The sequence below is a fragment of the Globicephala melas genome, unplaced genomic scaffold (genome assembly GCF_963455315.2).
Source record: "Globicephala melas unplaced genomic scaffold, mGloMel1.2 SCAFFOLD_75, whole genome shotgun sequence".
Taxonomy (NCBI): domain Eukaryota; kingdom Metazoa; phylum Chordata; class Mammalia; order Artiodactyla; family Delphinidae; genus Globicephala; species Globicephala melas.
Window position 1 is genome coordinate 854,929 of NW_027207251.1, and position 21,844 is coordinate 876,772.

At 43.8% G+C, this 21,844-nt stretch overlaps 1 long non-coding RNA gene and 1 pseudogene across 1 annotated transcript; both read left to right on the forward strand.

Annotated features, from left to right (window-relative positions):
- The first annotated feature begins 3,398 nt into the window (after window positions 1-3,398).
- On the forward strand, window positions 3,399-7,565 carry LOC132595319 (uncharacterized). Its single transcript, XR_009561468.1, has 3 exons — window positions 3,399-3,488; window positions 3,752-3,886; window positions 6,586-7,565. It is a non-coding gene; the product is annotated as an uncharacterized lncRNA (long non-coding RNA).
- A 3,921-nt stretch (window positions 7,566-11,486) lies between these two features.
- Window positions 11,487-15,401, forward strand: LOC115850781 (malignant T-cell-amplified sequence 2-like; annotated as a pseudogene).
- The last annotated feature ends 6,443 nt before the right edge of the window (window positions 15,402-21,844 follow it).

Here is a 21,844-nt window from a genome sequence, read left to right on the forward strand (position 1 = left end):
TTGTTACTGTTTTATGTTTTGGTTTTTTGGCTGCAAGGCATGTGAGATCTTAACTCCCCGACCAGGGATCGAACCCACACTCCCTGCATTGGAAGGTGAAGTCTTAACCTCTGGAATGCTAGGAAAGTCCCCATGATGGGCTTTATAGGCCCTAGAATACCATTTCTCAACCCATTAGACTTCAATGGACTTCAGGGTTATAACGAATGTTTTGGCCAACAAAGAAAAAGAAATTGAACTGAAAAAGGTCCAGAACTCATCATGCAGCCTCTACGCTCTCTCTAGCTAGCCTTCTTGAAGGTTTAATTGACAAAATAGACATTGTTTCTATGGTGATCTTTCTCCCGGAACTTTTTTTAATACCATTTTTCTACATCAAAGAGTAAAGCTTTAAAGGTAGACTTACCAATGGCTCTGTGAGGGATCTCCTTTGTGTTTACATGATTTAGTATATGCACCACTCATTGTTCTAATACATTTTTAAAGTAGAACTCTTTTCATGTCTGCAAAGATCTTTCACAGATCTTTCTCAGTCCTGAAGATATCTATCTGTTCTTCTTGGACAAAACAAACAAAGAAACCCTTGGCTACAAAATGCTATGTAGGGATTAAACCACCATCTGACTCTGAATTCTTGAGTTCTTCCTGTCCATTTACCCACAGTTATTCACCTTTCTTTAAATATAATTAATGTATACATTTTTTAAAGTCATACGAGAAATAGTAAGTGAACGTTAAGTAATAGAATTAATTGAAGCAGCAGAGGTTAATCACAAAGTATGTGTGTATTTATTCTAGAAGCCATTCGTCCGGAATGTGTATACAGATATTTGGACCCTAATGTACGAGTTAACACACATCATACTATGTTTTACATTTTCAGTTAAGATTCATCATTGTTTCCTGATTGATCCCAGTCTTTGTAATTATGATTATAATTTTATAAAGTCAGAAAGTGTCTAACTGATCAACAGTGACAGAGTATTAACAGAAAATGCGTTCATTCTTACTTATCACAATATTTCATGATTTTGAATGACACATACCCACTCAGTAGTGTTTATGTATTTGCAAATCCTGATCTACTGAAGCAGGTTTGCTTCGTTTCTTCTTACTTGATACTGAATATTGCTTGCAGCACTTCTCAAGACCTTTCACCATCTATATATTTATATTGTATATTTAATAATAAGACAATTGCTGAAGGACTGAATTATTGGCTCAATTGCATGCTAACACATTCTTTATAGACTATTTTCCCAGTATGAGTTTTCTGATGAATAGCAAGTGAAAGATTTTCCACATTGTCTTTAGAATTGGCATCTCCTCAGTGTGAGCACTTTCTTGTTCAGTCAGGAATAAGGAATCACTGAATAATGTCTTTCCTTCATTACACTGAGACTATTTTTTCAGTGTGAACCCTCTCATGTCTAAAGACTCCATGACTAATGGAACTCTAGCATTCATTTCATCGGATTTCTTCTACAGCAGTGATAAGATGGTTTACCCCAAGAGGGCTCTCCTCATAGTAAACCTTGGGATGTCTTCTCTACTGTGTCAGGGATGCAGCCCACTCTGAGTTCTCTGTGTATTCTGAGGCTGGAGCTCCAACTGAAGGCTCTTCCACCATGATTACAGGGTCAGGGTTTCTCTCCACATGACTTTCCTGTGGTTTAAAAGGGATAATTTCTGGCTGAAGGCTCAATATCACTGATTACAAACACAGGGTGTCTACTCGGTATGAATTCTCTGGTGTTTATAAAAGTGGGAGCTCTGGGTAAAGGCTGCACCACATGGATTCCAGACATAGGGTGGCTCTCCTGTGAGTTTTCTAGTGTGTATAAGCGTGAGAGCTGCGTTTAAAGGCTTTTCCACATTCATTGCATTTGTAGGCTTTCTCATTAGTGTGAATTCTACCCCATGACTAAGGTTATGGCTATGACTAAGTGTTTTCTCACATAAATGATATTCCTTGTGGTTTCTCTCCTGTGTGAATGTGCTCATGTTATTGAAGCGTTGGATGGTCACTGAAAGCTCTTCCACAGTCATTCCAAACATAGGGCTTCTCTCCCGTGTGAGTTTATTGGTGTGAATAAAAGTCAGCTCTGTCTCTGCATTACCTTGATAAGGTTCGTCTTCTCCAGTGTGAGCTGTTGGTGTATAAATGCGAGGCTTCAGCTGAATTATTTCCCACGCTCAGCACATTTGCAAGAGTCACTCCAGAGTGCACTCTCTCATGTTGTCTAAGGTTGGAGGGTGACTAAAAACCTTCCACATTCTGATATCTGCATGGTTTCCTAGTATAATTAGCTTATGTTAATTCAGTGATGAATAAAGGCTGAAGTCTCTCCCATTCGGGCTGAAAGTGTAACACACGTGGAGTTAAGGTTGTTGTATGTGACATGTCCTCATATTCATTGCATTCAGTGGGCTCTTCTCCAGCATGAAATCCCTGCTATTGACAAGGAAAGAGAGGCTGTTAAAAATTACTCACATAATAATCATTCAGTCATTTCTCTACATGTGACTTCTAGGCGGCTTCCTCAGTGATGGTCTTCATTGAAAATCTCCCCATGTTAGTTACATTCACAGGTAATGTTACTTTGCTGAATTCACACAGATTTTCTATCTGGTAAACCCTCACTTGTCATAGCTTTCTGATTAAGATTTAGGTCTTCTTTATGTTTCAAACACTATATCCATGAGGTATGTTTAATCAATTACCTTTTCATTGAAGCCCAGGTTAGTGTTTGACATGTAATGTCAAAAGACATGGGTCCTCAGATTGTTCCATCCTCCATTAAATTGATAGAAAATCTCCTGGCCACATGTCCAAGGACATGGAGGGCAGAGCTAGGGTTGAGTCTCTGATGTTGCTGATTTCCACATGGGGAGGAACCAAGGTGACTGAGGGCAAGGGTATCCAATGTGGTGGGGGGCGCAACAGGGAAGGTGGGGCGCTAAAGTCCTGGAATGGGTTTTGGAGAACAAATGACGGTGTCTTTCACCAAGAATTATTAAATGAGAACTTTGCAAGAGGTGTCCTTGATGTGGAGACAGGACTCTCCAGGAGATCATGTAAGGGTTACCTGGGAATAAGTGTTAATCCTAGGAACTGAATATTAATAAAATAATAACTGAACAGTAAGTGGAATCAAAGTATAACACCCCATAATTTGCATTGTTTTCTGCAAAATGGGGATATTATGTCCTCTCCACACGTCGAGTAGCCAATGCAGCCCTGTTCTTGACCATGGGAGGAAAAAGCGTTCCTTCTGTCTGCGCATGCCTGTGGGTAAGGTGGGAGGGGTCACTCCCAACTGAGTGGTTGGGGATTGATGCCTGATATATCTAACAATACTCTGAAAGGGGGTTCTCATGGCTGCTTTCTCTTTCCTCAGATTTATCTGCTTGATTTCCGGATTGTCCCTGCATAAGGATGCAGAGGAGGGCAGATGGTGACAGAGTTCCTGATAATGAAACAACAGGTGAGTAGAAAACTTACTTTGATTCCTGTATTTATCCATCTTTTGCCAAATGGTCAGGTTTCTACTTTGGGTGCGGGTCTTCTAAGTGCACCCAGGAAATATTAACGCCAGTTATGTTCACCACCCTGTTAGGGATATGGCAGGTCAGGGACCAATGTAGAAACACTCTCTTTCCGAACATTTACTTTCACTTGCTCCAGCCTCCATTAAGGCTGTGACCACACAGAAGACAGGAGAGGTTTTTTCCTTCTCTTTTTTGAAAGGTCATCCCTTGGGTTCAGTGGCCTCCTTCATCATGTTACTGGCTGCAGTGGACTTAGGAATGCGGTGAACACAGGGGATAGAGAATGACTCAGAACAGAAATCTCTAGGCCAGTGGGGAGCAGACGTTTCATCAGGTGAGTCCTATGTTATAGGTGCTGGGGTGAGTGGGGTTTGGTGAGAGACAGCAATAAAGGATCATTTATTTTTTCTAATTTTAAAAAGATTAACCTTTTACAGACTACTCATTAACATTTTGATAGCTTCAAAAAGATAAAGGTAAGTTCCTTAGCAAAATTATTCACATAACTCTGTTCCTTTGTGTTCTTAACCTTCATTCAAATTAGAAAGTTGAATTCAATGCCTGCAGATTCTTATTTTCTTAATTATGACTGTGTATGGACGAGAAGGGGCATAGTACACAAAACGAAGTGTAGAGCACTGGACAGCAAATGACAGTCTGTGGAGCTCCAAGACCTCACTCCCACACAGATCCATCAGTAAAACAACCAGGATCTGCCTGAATGAGCTGGGATTCTAGCCCAGGGAACCCCAGAAGTGGGAACAATGGGCTTTCTGATCCCACCATTGCCAGCCCTGGTAAGTTTTCCTATTAGACCCGGGGATGTGTGTGTGTGTGTGTGCTTGTGTGTGTGCGTGTGTGTGTGTGTTTCTTCTTCAGGACACCCCTGGACTTGCCGAGTGTGCATCACTGTTTCATGAAAGCTATGCTCATGTGGTGCTAAAGTTATAAGACCCTCTCAGTCTTGTATCTTCCTGCGTTGGATACATAAAATTTCTCTCATAGGTCCAGATGCAAATGTTCAGTTGTCTCCTTGGCTCCTACCTGCAATGGCATGGGGCTGTCTTCCTTGGGAAAGCAGCTCTAGACTCATGGAGAGAAGAGCTGCACAGGTGTAGGGTGGGCAGAGATAATTGGAGCAACCAAGTGAATTGCTAAGATCTCCTGATAAGGAGGTAAGAGGCTGGGCACTAAGGGAACGCAAGTCTTCAGAGTCAGAGTTCTGACTACAGAATTCTCCACATTAGCGTGAGGAGCGCATCTCCTTCGCGGCATCCTCCTGCTCAAATCTTCCCAGCCCCGTCCGCTGCTGGGGGCCGGTAGCTCCTAGGTGGACGGCCCGAGACGAACTCGAGCGTTTGGGCGGTCGGAGCTGATCCGTCGCCGTCCAGCGATCAAAATCCATCGTGCTGACGTTCAAGCCCCTTGTCGGGAGTCATCTGGCGGCCGCTTTTATATTGTCCCTTCCCTCCTGAGCTTTGGCGACCTTCGCGAGGGATGTGACTCGCCCTCCAGGCGCGGGCCAGAGGTCCGGGAGGCCGGCGACGCTGGCGGCGACCATGCCGGTGCTGTGGAGTGGTGGGCGCCTTCTGTTCTCACCAGAGATTGAATGTGGAGAGATGTATGTTGTGGGGCCGAGGCTGAGCTCTCTTGCAGGTTGTGGATGAGGTCTGCGCCCGTCGACCAGCATTCCCTGGTGCCCCTTGGCCCGCGGAGACCTCACGTCCTGTTACGTGTGGCCAGGGAGGTTGTCTGTGAACAGCGTCGTACACCGTGTGTCACGATTCGTCGGTGCCTCCTCGCCGTCTTGGGGGCCCAGGTCCATACTGTTGCAGCCTTGGCGTTGGGGCTGCTCAACAGGGGCCACTTCAGTTTCTCCGGGTTCCACGCGATGCAGTCACGGGGGCGGGTATCGCCCTGAGGCAGGGGCATGGGATGCTTGTCAACAGACGGGATCCACCCGGCAGATTGAATCAACGTCTACGCGGGGAGCTCCCTTCCCCACTCTTTGGTCGCCTCGTCAGCGTGGCGCTTGCGTTTCCAACCTGTTCAGGTCCCCTCACCGCGGACTGTCGAGGGCAAGCGTGTAGGGCGCTCATGGAGGGCCGGCAGTTCTTCCTAGGCTTCCGTGGTCGTTGGTCGTAGCCATTTCTCTTTGTGAAACAGGGCCTGCCCGGGGCATCCGTGATGGTCGGGAGGAAATACGAGCCAGGCCGCGGTCCTGGGTCGGCGCGGTTGTCGGTAGCTTCTCTGAAGAAGCTCAGCAGACCGTAAACGACCTATAGACGAGCGGGCGCAGGGGAGGACCCCCCAGGGCGAGAAATGAGACCGATGGTGGCCTGGGTCGAGGACGGGTGTCAGGGTCGTGGTGGTGCGCCTTCGCCCGTGTGCGATCTGGATACTTCCTGTTGAAGTTCACAGCAGTTGCACGTCACTTGACGTCTGCAGCGGCAAGGTCGACCAGATGGCCAGATTTCGGTATTGGGGCAAGAAGAAACTTTAATGAATTGAAATTCTTTTGGTTGTGAGATTCATTACAATGTGAACATTAGTGAAATAAGAAATCCTAAGATTTACAGTAAACCCACATTACTGTAATAATTACTATCATTTGCAGCTTTTTTCACAAAGTGTTTATGAAATTTAAAATATATTTAGTACATTTTTTTGCGATACAAGTCTGCTAATGAGAAAAATGGAATTCTTTGGCAAGGGGGATGCCATTTAACTTATTACAGATTCCTATCATCAAAATTTCAATTGTTAATGCTGACTTATAAGGAGATTTTGCATGGTTTATGTATTTCATATTTGAAAATTCTTTTCACACAGATATGTACTACCAAATACTGCAGTTCATGAGTGTGTGATTTTAATTGACCATATTCATTGTTTGGAAGGAATTTATAAAATTCTGTTTGATTCTTCTATTGATATTTGCCTTTTAGTATGTCATTATATTGTCCATTAGTCATTGACAATTCTGTCTGCAGTTAATTTTAAAAACATTGATTCAAGTTTCTCTATCCACAGAGTATCTGATTGCTTGAAGATGATGAAGGAGGGTTTTGGGATGCAGAATTTTCTAAAACCACCTGGAAGCCTGGGAACCTCTCCCTCCAGCCACAAGGCCCTGCCCCACACCCTGCAGCAGCCAATGTGGAAAATCACACTCCAACCACCGCAACAATAGGCCCCAAGGGTCAGGACTTGGACAGTGACTCACAGCTTCGCCATTTTCATTCCTTTCCATGTAGAATCAAATGCGGGGAAAGCCAAATATGTTCCCTTAAGTAATCACTTAGGACGCCCCTCTTCCTATCAACTTGTCTCCAGCCTCCTCACATCACAAGCTCTGGGGAGCACATGCCTTCCTTTTTTTGCCACCAGAAAGTGTCCCCACACTTATGTGTGCCCTGAGTCTCAGCCTGATGTGAGTGGTGGTGGCTGACTCCTGTGCTCTATAGACAAGTTCTGAGTAAATAGTGCTTGTTCTCATTTGGTGTGTGTGTTGGGGGGTCTTTTTTCATATCTACAGAGCTTAGGATGGCAGGAAGCAAATAAAACTCATGATAATGTTTCCCATGTTATTTTAAAAATCACATTTATTAATCACCATTTTTTAAGTTGAGACATAATTCACATACTATAAAATTCACTCTTTGAAAAGTGTAGAATTTAGTGATTGATAATCTATTCACAAAGTTGTGCAACCATTGGCACTAATAACAGAACATTTAATCACCTCAAAAAGAAACCCCATCCCCATTAGTCTCTTCTATTCCACCTATGCTCAGGCCACGGCCACCACAAATGTGCTTTCTGTCTCCATGGATATGCCTATTCTCAATATTTCATGTGACTGGAATCATACAATATGTGCCCTTTATGTCTGGCTTCTTATACTGAATATCATGCTTTTGAGGCTCATGCTTTAGAATGTATCAGTAATGTACTCCTTCGTTTGGCCTAAGAATTTTTCTTTTTAAGCCATAAGATTTTACGTACATTCACATGCCTCCAGGTTTTTGGAGGTTTTTTTTTTTTTTTTTTTTGTAAAATATATATTTTCAATTTTAACCATTTAAAGTCTACAGTTGACTAACGTTAAGTACTGCTTCCCTCCCTGGCCCCAACATACCCCCACTCACCTGGAGCTTCCAGTAGGCCCAGAGGACACAAGCCCAGCCATGCTGCCCTTCCTTGGAAACCCCAACGTCATCCATCATGACCATGATCCCACTATTAGTGCCCCTCATTGTAACAAAAACAACCCCGGACATGGATAGACTCTAGTGAAGAGGACAGCTGCCCCCAGGCAAGTTGTTGTGCTTGGGACAAGGAAGCAGTGCCCTGGGACCTGCAGTCACCCTGGGGTCACATGAGGTACAGTGCTGGTCTCCTGAGGGCATATTCTGCTGAGGTCACGGCCAGGCCCCTATGGAGGAGAACCAGTGAACACTTAGGGACATCTCTTGTCATTCTTTTCTTCCTTCCTTCCTTTCTTTCTCTTTTTCTCTTTCCACCCAGAAGAGGTAAAGCTTGACAAGAAAAAAGTAAATGACTTTCTAGACCATCCATATTTCAGGGCTGCCTCATGGACCTGTCCTTATTTTCTCAAAAAAAACCCTTTAAGGAACTAAGATGTGCTACATGTTCCATGCACGCTCACCTGTGTGCCTGCCCCGCACAGTCCTCCATCTTCCCTTCCCTCTTCCAACACTTCACTCCACTGTGGGGGCTTATACAAGGGCAAAGATTGCTGTGAGTTCCAGCATAGTGTCTGCCTCACCCCCTTCATGACTGTCTTGCTGACCCAACAGCCTTTGTTCTGGCTGCTCGGGAACCCTTTCTGTCCTCTGCTCAGGGACACTGCTCATCGTTAGCAACACCCAACTGTATTCCCCATTGTTCAGGCCCTGGGAAATCGGCTGTCCTGACCTGGGACAGCTTTAAATATAAGAAATTGCTACCTTCCACCTCTGGTGTCAGAAGACTGGGTGTGTGACCCAAGGCTCTCGGAGGTGTTTTGCATCCTCCCAGAATCTCCTCTCACCACCCTAAGAAACTCTATACCAGGACACCTCCAACCAACACCCTCCATTAGGTGCTGAGCTGTCAATATTTCCAGCCCAGAAAGACCACAGCCTGTGCTTTACAACAGGGAAAACCCTCCCCTCTACTTCCAGTCCATCCAAGTGCCCCCACCGTTCCTCAGCTCGCACAGCCCACAGACGGTTTCTGAGTCTGTACAGCAGGTGAAGTCCCATAGGTGTCAGGTCCTGAGTCTCTTCCAGCTACCATGTTCCACTCAAACCTACATGACAAGTCCACGGTCCTCTGGGAGTGCAGGGGCCCCTCCCATGTGCCTCTTCTGGCACTGTTGCTGGATCTCCTTCCTCCTTAGGTCAGGGGAAAGAGCTTGGTTTCTCTGGGCCTGTGAGTGGGGAAGTGTAGGAGGAGACGAGCGGCCTAGAGTCCAGCCTATTCTGCATCCTGTGGGCCCATGACTCTGGTGGGTGGAAGCAGAGGGGGTAATGGGACAGCGAGGCTCTTGGCCTGCTTAGTGGCTCGGGATTTAGGGCACATTCAATTGGAGGCTGAACCTAGTGGAGCATGTTGGTCAACAAGCAATTTCTGCATGTGTAGGAGCTGAACCAGTTCACCAAGCTCTCTCAAAACTAATAAACACTCTTACTTCTGGCAACAGGGGAAGGGCAGATGATGTTCCAGGAAACTCCTCTTTAACCTCCTGGGAACATTCTGACAGGGTCTTTGAATATACAACAAATGTCTGCTTTGGTTAAGAAGACATTGGTGATTTGAAGGTACATTCTGGTAATGTAGAAAACTACAGTACTTCAAAATTAAAATCCTATTTTATGATTTAGAATCTACTGTACTTAGATGACTGATAAATTGTTTAACGAAGACATTGGTAAAAATAAAAGCTGAGAGCTACAGAGGTTTTTTTGGTTTTGTTTTTGTTTTGTTTTTGCATTACCTGAGCCTCTCACTTTTGGGGCCTCTCCGGTTGCGGAGCACAGGCTCCGGAGGTGCAGGCTCAGCGGCCATGGCTCACGGGCCCAGCCACTCTGCGGCATGTGGGATCTTCCGGACGGGAGCACAAACCCGTATCCCCTGCATCGGCAGGCAGACTCTCAACCACTGCGTCCCCAGGGAAACATGAGAGCTAAAGAGTTGTAACATTACTTTCTATTTTCATAAATTTTACATTATAGTCTAAAGCTGTGGCATGCTTACCTATTTGTCCATCTATCTCTCCTTCTCCCTCTCTCCGTAGTGTTAAGATGTTCGTCACTATTTGGTAGGTGTCAATTCTTCTGCAACACGCACACTTCATTGTGTAGGAGAAATGGTAACGTTTGTTCACAAGAGTGTAAGTGAGGAGGTGATGCACGGGCGGGCTGGGCCACTGCAATGTGGTGAAAGAAGGACAGGCATGGTCCACGGGGGCTGGCCCCTGGACCCTAGGCTCCTGCTTTTATCCAGACATCTGGGGCGCCCTGATTCACTCTTGACCCAGTAAACAAGGAGCCTAGAATATCTCTGTGAGCAGCCCTGGCCAGGAGCCCTTCACATACTTCTCTCCATTTACATCGTGGGCATGGAGTTATCTCAAAGATCTTCAAAGTTCTCAGTTCTTCTGATTTCTATAGTCTTCGCTTTTCTTCTTGCCAAGGATGTCACTAACTAAATTAGCCTATGTACGATTAATATGAACATATAGTGTTGATATATTAAAATAATATTAGTATATCATATTTAACATTTTATTTACATTATATGTACATTTATTTATATAGTATTATTTTATTATAATAAATTAAATTAATAAATATAAATAAGCTATTAATATGAATATATGTTACACCTGCGACTCAGGATTTGCCTCCTGGGTGCTCAGGTCTTCTCACTGAGCCAGGCTGTTTGCCTGAAAAAATGAAGACTTCAGGGCAAAGTGAAATGTGAGGGGGAGGTGGGCAGAGAAGACCCAACCTGCAGTCACAGTGAAGAATGAGGTGTGTTCTCAAGACCAGCTTGAAGCGCACATTCTTAGTGAGGGGAGTGGATGCAAACACTGTCGCCCGCCCCGTGCGCCCCGTCTGGAGTGGAGAGGGGAGGAAGCGTCCTCCAGGTATTTCTTCACCGGCTCCTCCCACCTGACCCCCTCTCCTCCCCAGTGTCTGCTGTGACACTTGTTTTTTGACACCTGGAGGTGAATTTAACCCTCCCCCACTGTTCTCCTCCCTCCTGTCTCTCTTTTCTTTCCCTTCATTGAGGCTCTCAGGCTTGCTATCAGGTTGGCTGGGGGCCACAGCCAGTCGTAAGCACCTTCCCTGCAGCCAGTGAGCTGACCTTGCTCCATCTTCCTCCTTTTAGAGCTGTGATAACTGGGTACCTGCTGTCACTGGAGACTTTCCCTGCTGTTATTCTCCCCTTGCCAGGTGGTCGGATGCTCAGGACAACTAAAGGCGACTCTGATTTTCCCCGGGTGTGCATGGTAACACCTATTGTAGTTTGCTAAGGCTAGCCACCTAAGCACAGGCTGTGCATTGTTTTAAGATATAGCCCAAAAATACAATAAGAAAAAAACTCCCCTGATAAAGTTGGCGTGACTAAATATATTCAGAACTTCATTGAGCCTATTCTCATACACTCAATTTACTACAGCTTTAGAGGTTTCTAATTTCTACTCAGATTTGCAAAGATTGGCCACTGGGAAATTTATTAGCTGTCATTGTATTCCAGATGGCAGAGTACACAGGGACTAAAGGTAGAAACACCTGCAAAATACCTAATATGGTCAAAAGTGTCCGAATACTTTTAAAATGTTATTGATTAACCATCCAGACAAATGAGAAATGCCAGAGAAAAGTCAAATAGAGACATGTATTCATTCAGCCAAAAAGATGAACGAAGTGAGAGGTGAGGTGAGGAAGCTGGCCGAGTGTGGGCGGAGGGACCAGGCAGCTGTGGCGGCAGCTCTACCACGTCCTTCACGGTGCTGCTCTCTCAGCCCCCCAGACGGGCAGATTTTCTTGGTAAACTCAGTGTAAGGATATCAGCCATTCATCAGGCACTTCTTTGGCTTCACACGTGAGCAGGACCCTTGTAGCTGCAAGGTTTACAAATTAGATCCTCTGCAGTGGCTAGTCTGTGTTCTGTACTCTCCTCAACTGAGGCTGCTTCTGGTGTCTATCACAGAACCTATAACACGTCCTGAGTGTCCAGGCTTACAGCGGTGCTGCTTGAGACTGGGCTGTGACATTTCCGTGTCTGGCATGTAGCAGGCATTGAATGAATATTTATTGGTGTCAAGGAGGCTAAACTGCACAAACATCTACTCCTAAGCTGCTTCACACAGCTTGTGACGGCAGCTGAGCTCCAGAGACCTCACTGCCTGTGGTGGGGGCTAAAGTTCTCACAGCTTGTTTCATCTGCATGTTGCTTTCCCCCTGATAATATGATCCTTTTAGCTTCTCCTCCTAGAGTTTTGCATAGACCAAGTGAGAAAGACCAAAGTTGTTCCAGTCTTGTGTCAGGCTTTTAAAGCTCAACTACACTGAAAGCTCATGAGAGGTACAGTATCACGTGGGGGTGACTTTCAACAAGAGTTGTCACAGTGGCACTAACCTCAACAAGTCTATTCACTTTTTGTATAGAGGTTTTAGTCCAATACTCTGCTCAAAAAGTTCAGAAAGCACATTTTGTGATATTTAAGCCCTTTGCTCTTGCTCTAGGGCAAGATTTCTCAACCTGGGGATTAACGACATTCTGAGCTGAATAACTTTTCGCTGTGGGAGCTGTCCCGTGAGTTCTGTGATGTTGAGCAACAGCTCTGGCCTCTACCCACTAGCATCTCCTCAGGCGTGACAACCCAGAATGTCTCCGGTTACATCCACTAGTCCTCTGGGGATGGGGGATTGAGGAAAAATTGCTCCAGCTGAAAATTTTTTCTCAAGTGGCACCAGTAGATTGCAAGGAGAACCAAAACGACAACAACAAAAGACTCACCAAGACTTGCCCAGTGATGGAATTATGACAAACTAAAGAATAGGCTTTCCTTGTGTAGTATATTCAGGCTATTTTTGGATACTTCTGTGCAGAGCTGACTCGAAGTCCTCCATCCCTTAGTGGTATTTGGCCCAAGGCCCCAAGATGCCTTTACCTAAAGTGTGTTTAATGTCACGTTTGTTTAATATATTCCCCCAGATGTGCCCCTCTGTGTGCCTGCATCAACAGCGTGTATCTACTTAGATTATACAATGTGAGAAAATAGAATCCTCATTATTTCAATAGCCTCCAGGGTAACAACTCACAATGAACCTAAACTAATTTTACTGATAATAGTGAGACTTTGCTACCAGAATATGTAGTAAATATTAGGAAACAATCTATTTTACAGTAATAATTCAAAATGAAGTTAAAGAAATTTAATCATCACGACTGTTTACCACCAGAATCAGGTAGTGTAGCATGTTAGGTGGTGCAGCAGGGTGAAGATGACAAGACAAATATCTCTAACGTGTTCCCCACTTACTCATCTCTAATATATGGGGCACCACTCAGGGTGCACACGGATGTGCCACCCACACCTCTGGCCCAGAAAACACTCACTGCCCAGCTGCTGGAGTGCCATCTACAGGCAACTTCCAGCCAAGATCCCCTCAGGCAGCGTCACCCATGCATGGGACCCTCTCAGGGCTGCCACACCCAATGGTCAAGTGCAGAGGCGCACTTACAACACCTGTGATGGCCACATATGCTTCAGAGTCCCCATGGGCTGAGCCAAGGCTTCCTCGGGGCCGGACACCTTCTCAACTATGCCATCAGGCCAATCCTGCTCCCTCTCTGCCCTGTCACAGAGGTTGACACCTAAGTTGCACTCTGCTTGCCAAAATCCATGTTAACATTCCCTTCCAGAGAAACTGAATTGTGACGGGGGGAAAGCAGTGATGAGGGGGAATTGGCAGCTAGACTGCTCCACAGTTGGCAGTAACAAGGACCCCTCCACGGGCTAGGTGGGGCACCCATAGTGTCTGGAATAGGTGATGGTCCAGGTGTGCAAACTCTCACAGGCGACAGGGTAGTAATTGCTAGTCACCATCGAAACAAGAAGAGGAGCTTCCGGGTAGAAAGAAAGCAGAAAAAGCTGAACCCCCCACCCAGACCCAGGATTTTGATAAAGATATTTTCACATATTGAGGTATGGGGATGTCGTCTGGCTTATACAGGAGTTAACTTGAGTGTTATGCATACTAGAACAGCCTGCGTGTGGCCTATCAAACATACATTGTGCTTCTGCTTTAATTATTAAAGAAAAGAGTACATTGACCAGAAGTAAAGACTGTCCATGTTAAAAATAAAGATGAAATGCTTCCCTTCCTGGGACGCCAATGCTGAAGCTCCTTCAATAATAAGCCTCATTTTCCAGGTGCCAAGGCCATGCTGACTTGCTGTGTATGAGCTGATCTGCTTTTTGTTTGTTTGTTTTGTTTTTGTTTTTTCCCTGAAAACTTAAAGGAATGTATCCCTGACTTGTTTAGTGTTCTTTGTTCTGACAATATATAAAACTTTGCTGAAAACCATGCTTAACAGGGACAGTTCATCAGAGCTATCTTAGGGGTTGTCTTCCAGGCTATAGTCCACAGTTCGGCTCAAATCAGATGCTTTTCTATTCCTATTATAGATTGTTTATTGATTATTTTCATCAACAATTTATTAGTTAAAGTAGCCAGGCTCCAAGTCCCAGACGAGGTTAGTCAGCCAACCACCAGAGGTCTGCTAGCCCGTGGGACGTTAGCGCCGTGAGAGGGACCCTAACTTGGTAGTGGAATTCAGGAGGATGCCCCTGAGCGTTGAAGCCCACACTCTTCTGATCCCTGTGAGCCCGCAGAAATGGCCAACCATTCCTGTGTAGACCAGGTGCCGCCCCTCCATCCTGTTCTTGCAACGAGAATGAGTGCTTGGTCCCTTCTTACTGCTCAACTTCCACCCTTTCAGCTACCAGCCCTAGGGAGAAATTGGTAACCCCAAAGAACACCCCAAATTGCCTCAGTGCTCATATGAATAGTCGGAGGAAGTAGTTGAAGGAGCAGAAGGAGTGAGATTTCCCCAGAGCTGGAAAAGTGCGGCCAGATGCGTCACCTGTGAGTAACGACCCCAGCTGCCACCATCCCTTTTGTCTTCCAGGTGTAGGGGGTCTGCGGGATCCTTGCTAAGTCTATTTTTCGCCATTCCTGGCCCTTCCCTATCATCACCCCTTCACCTTGAAACATGTTCAAGAAATTTGATTAAAAAGAAAATGTGTTCAGCTACAGCCAGTGGAAAACCTGCTATTATGGGTATTAAGAACAAGTAGAACCATTCCCAGGCATTGAACCATGGCTTCATCCAATCATGCCTAAGAAGGAACCAGTTAAAAGAGTGGTATGCTATGAACAGAAAGAAATCTTTACAGTAACTGGAGAGTTATTCTATTTAGAAAAAGAGAGGGTCTTTTTATCCAACCCCAAGGTTATTCCACACAGAAAGAGATAAAAAAAGACCCTTTTTCCACACCAACAGGTGGATAAAGGAGCCATCAAATTTGTACTCAAAGGAGTTGATATCACATGTCTACACTTAGCTTCTCGAGGAGCTAAGCTTTGCTCCGCTTCAGCAGATAGGATTGTTGCAATTGAGGCAGAAGGAAAACAGCTTGCTCTGGGTGCTGCAGTCGTGAAGATGTCTGCAGATGATGCTGAGAAAGTCAACACAGCAACTGGCATTGAAACATGTATTATATAAAAGGTGGGCTGTGGCACGTAAAAGCATATAAGTAAGTCTCAGATGGAATGCACTTGGGCTCCACATGGATGTGGTGCAATATCTGTGTTTGTGTGTGTGTGTGACAGCATGACTACAACGCCCCTGTGATTATGCTGAATAAATTCTACACATGCAGAAAAGAGAACCCAACAAACAAACAACTGTTGCCGCCTTGCTCGGAAAGAGTGCAGACCAGCTGCCCCTGTGTCCTCTCCTGGCCATCAGGGTATAACTCTCCCAAAAGAGCTTCATGACCCAGCCAGTGTGCTGGTGGGACTGCGAGAAGACAAATGGGACTGAATTCTCAGTGTGTCACCTGAGGTGCCCTCATGTGAGCGTCTGGACAGGACCGAGCATGGAAGAGTGAAGTGTAGGGGCACTGAACTGGCTGGAGGGTTTTCCTCTCGACATCCCTGCGGAGTCAGAACCCCTCTCAGCCCTTCATGTTGGAGAAGGGAGACGATGAGACGCCTCAGCCCCTACACACGGACAGGTAGCTTCCGGCTCCTGCGGACTTCCAAAGCCTCATGCTATGAACTGACTTGTAATAACTTTGTTTTTGTCATTAATGTACTAGATATTTTTAGTAGCATTAATCTGAAAAGGGGTTATTACCACCGATGTCAGTAATGGAATTAGCTGCGCTAGAGATAACCTACAGTTTAACCTAAAGTTTACAACGAAGTTTTCGCCTCAAAGTTTTAAGGAATTGAAGATGAAACTAGAATAAGACAAGACACCACAGAAACTGCTTGGTGACTGGGCTTTATATTCACTTTAAAGAAAATTATTTCTGAAAACTTAGAAACGTTTAATTATGCGTATTGTTATTAGCATGAAGGTAAGAGATAGAAATGAAATATGAACCTGGATATGCTTATAGCAGTATTATGTGGTTCTGTGGAAAGCTTTCTGCAGTATTCTCAAATAGCAGTGGAAAACCCCAAAGCAGGAAATCGTGACACCTCAAAGTCATGCTGTTACCTGACAAAAGCAAGCTGCAAGGCAACACACAGTATATAAGACAAGTAAAAATGAAGCTATATTATCTGTGAGTAAATAAAAACATGTTTGAAAATGTTTTCTTTTATGTTGGAATAATATATAAAAATGAACAATGGATACCTTGATACGTGTGAACGAGAAATTGTACTTTTCCTCTGAAGTATTCAGGGTTTTTTTTGTGTGTACTTGGAACTCAGGATGAACTTGAACAAGAGTGTACACTGTTTGTTTTTAAAAACACGCGCACACACGCACAATTTTACATGTGATAACAGAAATGTCTTGTCATACAGCCTAGAGTCGAGTCAAATAGTAAGTTACGTGGAAGAGAATGGGTTTTTATTTAAGGATTAGAGACAGAACACACTCGAAGCACAAATAATAAAACCCTCACTGCACAGTAGTCACTAGAACATTCCTTGAGCACTCGCTGGGTTTAAGCCAGCTTGGAAATCAGTTATTTGTCTAAACTAAGTGAGAATTTATGCCCGGTTCCTAGAAAGCATATGTTTCAATTAACTTGGCTGCCGGTATCTCTCCAGGGAAGAAAATATACATTTTATTTTCAAAACTCATCTGGGCCTGTTCTGTCATGGATTGGTCCATTAAAAACAAAACACCCAAATCAATATTTTAAAATACTATTTTTGCTTACCTGAAATCTTCCTCCTTTTTAGAGCTTTTTATTTTCTGTCATCTGTTCAACACAGTGTAAAGCAAATACAGTCGAGTCCACAGCAGGGGCCGCTACTCAGGGGGCTCGGGGCTTCGGACATCACTAGGAGTTGAAATGGCAAAGAGCATGTTTGATGCAGAGCCCTAAAGACATTTTGGTACTAGATAATCTGCATCTACTGAAGGCACGTGATAGCCTGATACTGTTTCCTACATCTGCCACAATTTAAAAGAATTTTCTAATGTTTTATTTTCTGTAACCTGAGATTGGGAATGTTGGGGAGAGGGTATAAATATAACTATTTATGTAACTCATTCTAAATAGAGTATAATTAGAAAGTATAATTAGACTTGAGTCTAATTCCCCTTCATATCCTAGTTTCTGTGGCTCTCAGTAGATAAGGCTCAGGTTCCAATCCCGGCTCATTTCTACAGACTGGACAGTAGGTGGCACCATCAGCCAGTTTAAAACACAGTTCACTGGTTTGGTTTGTTGTTAACCAGTTTACCACACTTGAGCAGGAACCTAAATAGTTTTGTGCATAAGTGCATTAAGTCCTGGCCATTGTCATGGGAGAATAATCCTAGAAGAGCACAAAGCCATTTAAATAGATCTGTATGAAGTATTTACAAATAACCACAGGAAGAGACTTTGCCTCTCTGTAGATCGAGATTATCCAATAATTAAATGCGTTTAGGGTTTGTGTCATAAATACTCTTTGCCACTTTAATTTCTGGTAATGAGAAAAGTCTGCCTGTGACCATCCCTAAACTAGTTTGTCCTTTGACCCTGGCCAGACACATAGACTTTATATATTTAGGTTTTCTTGTCTGGGGGAACAAAAAAACTTGACCTAGCTGCTCACAAGTGGAAAACAAAGTATTAGACCTTAAAATGTTCCAGTAGAGTGCAGATCAAAGATTCCCGATTCTAGACACTTCATAGAATGTTTTTAAACCTTCTCAACCACCACTCGCTCTTGACTCAGAAAGCTTACTTTACTAGATACTGTTCACAATGGAAATGTGTTGAAATCACTGCAGCTATGTTCTACTCCAGTGCACAAGGATCTCCACAGACTAGGAACAGTGTTAAAATATTCTGAAAGGGTAAATCCAGGGCATTTAATTTTATTTGAATAAAAACCTGTGCACAAACACTTTTTTTTTTCACAAACACATTTTATGCATGACTTCAGGGAGGCCACAGGCTCCCTGGGCTCCATAAGCCCCTCAGATTAAGATCTCCTGACCTGGGAGTGAAAGAAAACAAACGCACCCCTACCACCCTCCCCTCCCCATTCAGACCTCTGGTCCCACCCCAACCACACCCGTGGGAAGGCAGGTCGACACTCAGCACACGTACTGTCCCAGCTGCAAGGCGGTCAGACGTGTTATACGAAGCAGATCCGCCACAGAGCACCTCTGCTTCCTACATCCTCCTGGCCCAGAAGGAGATTTAGAAAAAGCATAGAGGAGAATATCAACTCAGCAGAGCAGTCTCGAAGCACAAGGGAGTGCAGAAACAGGAAGCACAAATAAGCCCAGGTAATGACTGACTTCTGACGTTTTTGTTGATAACAGATCTGGGTGAAGTTTCCCTGCTCCCTGCTGATGGCATCTCTGTATCTGCAGACACTTTCTCTTTGCCTCGCAGTGAAATGCAACTGCTTGTCAGAAGGCCGATCTCTTCTGTCATCCATAGGTCGCTTTCTCGAGGCTGTCACCCTTGTAACCCTGGACTGTATGCTGATTGTTCCATTGGTTGTTAACACTTCTATAAACGGAGATCTAACTGCCAAGAGTTCAAAATCCCAGTGGTCTGTCACGTCCCACCACCAATTCATTCCCCAGAGTCATGTCTGAAGTGGGTAAAAATGCCACAAACTCAGGATTGAAGATATTACTGTGGGAACATGAAATAAATTTAGAAGCTTAGAAAGTCTAAATGTAAAGGTATTTGTTTTCCTTTAACGTCTAATAAGAAAATGACCCTCTTGCTTATCTTGTCGAAAGAATAAAGATGGACAGGTACTTACTGAAGATAAGCTACAAAATTTGAGACTGAAGAATGGAATTAAAAGAGAATTGTCTCATGCAGAATAACTACTCGGGTTTGAGAATTTGAGAGGAAAAAGAAATGGATTGAAGAAAAGATCTTATTATTAGAGCTGAGACCATATGCGATTTAGTCAAATTTCTGTTTCTGAAGGCCAGATCACCTTGCACAGACACAAGGCTGCAACTTTCTTCTCTACGGATCTACAGAGGGGTCCACAGCCACCACTCCAGACCACCGCATTGTGCAGCACTCAAGATGCTCAGGACTCGCTCCTGTGTATCCCTGGGGAGTGACTCCCAAATGGTCCATCCACTGGGTCTAGCTCTACATGCTTTTAAACACCCTTTAAACCTCTGAAGAGAGCTCTCCTCTCTTCCACATGAAATATCCCCTCACATCTCCTCACTGTTAACATGGCTGCTGGTTTTACAATCAGGCTTAAGATATGGTCTCCTGACTAATGTTTCTTATTATAATGAAGTCAACGGTTTTATACAATATCTTACTGGCATTATTAATATGTCAGATGCAGAGAAAGAATTCAAGTATTAAGGCAAATAATTGTCCTCCTAGCCTTATGAATTATCTAAGTATTGTCTCAACTGATAATGAATGTACAGAGCCTTTTCATATGGAAAAATGGGGGAAAAGGTAGGAAAATTAGATCAAGCTTAACTCATAAAATTAGCAGCGGTAGATGTTCTTTGAAAGGAATAACACAAAGGATTATGAATCAGAAAACTGCTTCCAAAGTGAAAGAAAAGAAGCAAAAGCCACCAGAAAATTCTCATGAGTAGACATATTAGGGAAGCCGGATAATCTTTCTGGAAAAACAAATTGGACTTTCATTCAGTTGGTAGAAATCGTGCTATAACTTTTAATCTTTAGAGATTTAAAAAGAATTTAATGTCCACATTTATGAGAAGTTGATAATATGTGTAGAAGGTTCAAGAACCGATAAATATTAAATACTTTATGTTGTATTCTGCCACCCGCCCGTGCCCAGGACCCCTGTCTTCAAAGTCAGCCACTGTGGTTGATTTTCCAGGTATCATTCCAGTCTTTTTATGGGTATACAAGAAAATGTGAATATATATTTTCCTTCACTCCACATTTTAATACATAAGTAGTTGTATAATGTTTCATTACATCTTCCTTATATTCAGTTGAAAAATATCTGGGGAAAAAAACTTCTATCAGGACGTTGTTTCCTACAAAGCAGTCCACTGAGTGGATGATGTACTATAATGCATGTTGCCAGTCCATATTGGGATAAACACTAATAGTCAACCATCTTTTGACAATACAAACAATGCTGCAATGCATAACTTTGGCCTATGTTATTCTCCTGCTAAAATCTGTATAGGATAGTTTCTAAAGGATTTGTAGCCTAAAGTATTTCTAACTGAAATAACATTTGATAAGATGTTACCAGTAAGATAGCAGGTACTGAGTTTTTCTGAGGAACCTAGAAGTGGTCATTTCTCTTTATTTTATTATAAATTCAACCTCTCCTCTACCAGATTTCTCCCCGATCTGTGTTTGAAAACATTTTCCAACCTCTTCTACCCTTGTGACTTCTCTATAATCTGTTCCTCTTCTTAGCAGTGTCATTCATTCTCATGCCCACCACAGCCTGACATGGTCTCTAACTGCTGTCTACTCGTCTCTCTTTGTCCATCATTGCTCAACCCACTCCACTGGAGAAACTCTCAACATGGCCAGACATCTTGTTGAGTATGAAAAAATGGATCATGGATGATTCTGACTCACTGAGCCTGGATGAGAGGAGACATCCAGAGTGGAGTTTAAAGTAGCTGGGGAAGGAGAATAGGATTTAGGTTTCATCCATGGTCATCATTCAGGGGAAGATGCTACTGAGACTTTACATAGGAGCAGGAGAAGACAGAGTTAGATGCAAGTACTTTCAGTGGCCCAGAAATTACAGGTGAACTGAGAGGAAGAGGCTCCAAGGGAAGAGCAAGGGAGAGAACACAGTGAGTTGGGGGGTCCAGGGGGCGATAATTTGTGGGGCAGGACATGCAAAAGGAAGGAGCTACCCAGAGAGAGAACTCCACCACTGCCTGATTATCCCTCTGAGTCTCTGTCGAGTACTAATCTGAGCACACACAGGTGAAATTTCACAAGGCTGGGAAGGAACAATTTCTGCAGAAAGAACAATTACTGGAGAACTGTTCATTAAATAATTTCCAAAGTTCATGTATGGCTGAGAATCCTCACCAGCCAGAGTGAAGAAACCTCCTTGAATACATGGGGCATTCAATTAAGACACCAGAAATTGTGCATATTAGAAGTGGAACTAATCACAAGCCCTAGAATAAAGGATACTCTAGGATACTCTAGAACTGCACTAACAAACCTTAAAAATGAGACTTTAAAGGGTCTAAGTGATATGCAAGTAATCGTTTCCTACCAGAAAAAAAAATTAAATTAACACTTCTATCACCCAGGAAACTCCAAGGGATTTAGGGGCATTGTGTGAGACCCCAGGTCAGATACACACACACACACACACACACACACACACACACATATATATATACTGCAACTACATTAGAATATTCAAGAAATTGACTACTTTCTGGAAAAATATGAATTCTGAAGAGCAGTATTTAAAACAACTAAAACAAAAGAAAAATAAGCTAGAAAGCACATAAAATAAAGTTTTTCAACAATTACTTCTGAAAATCATGT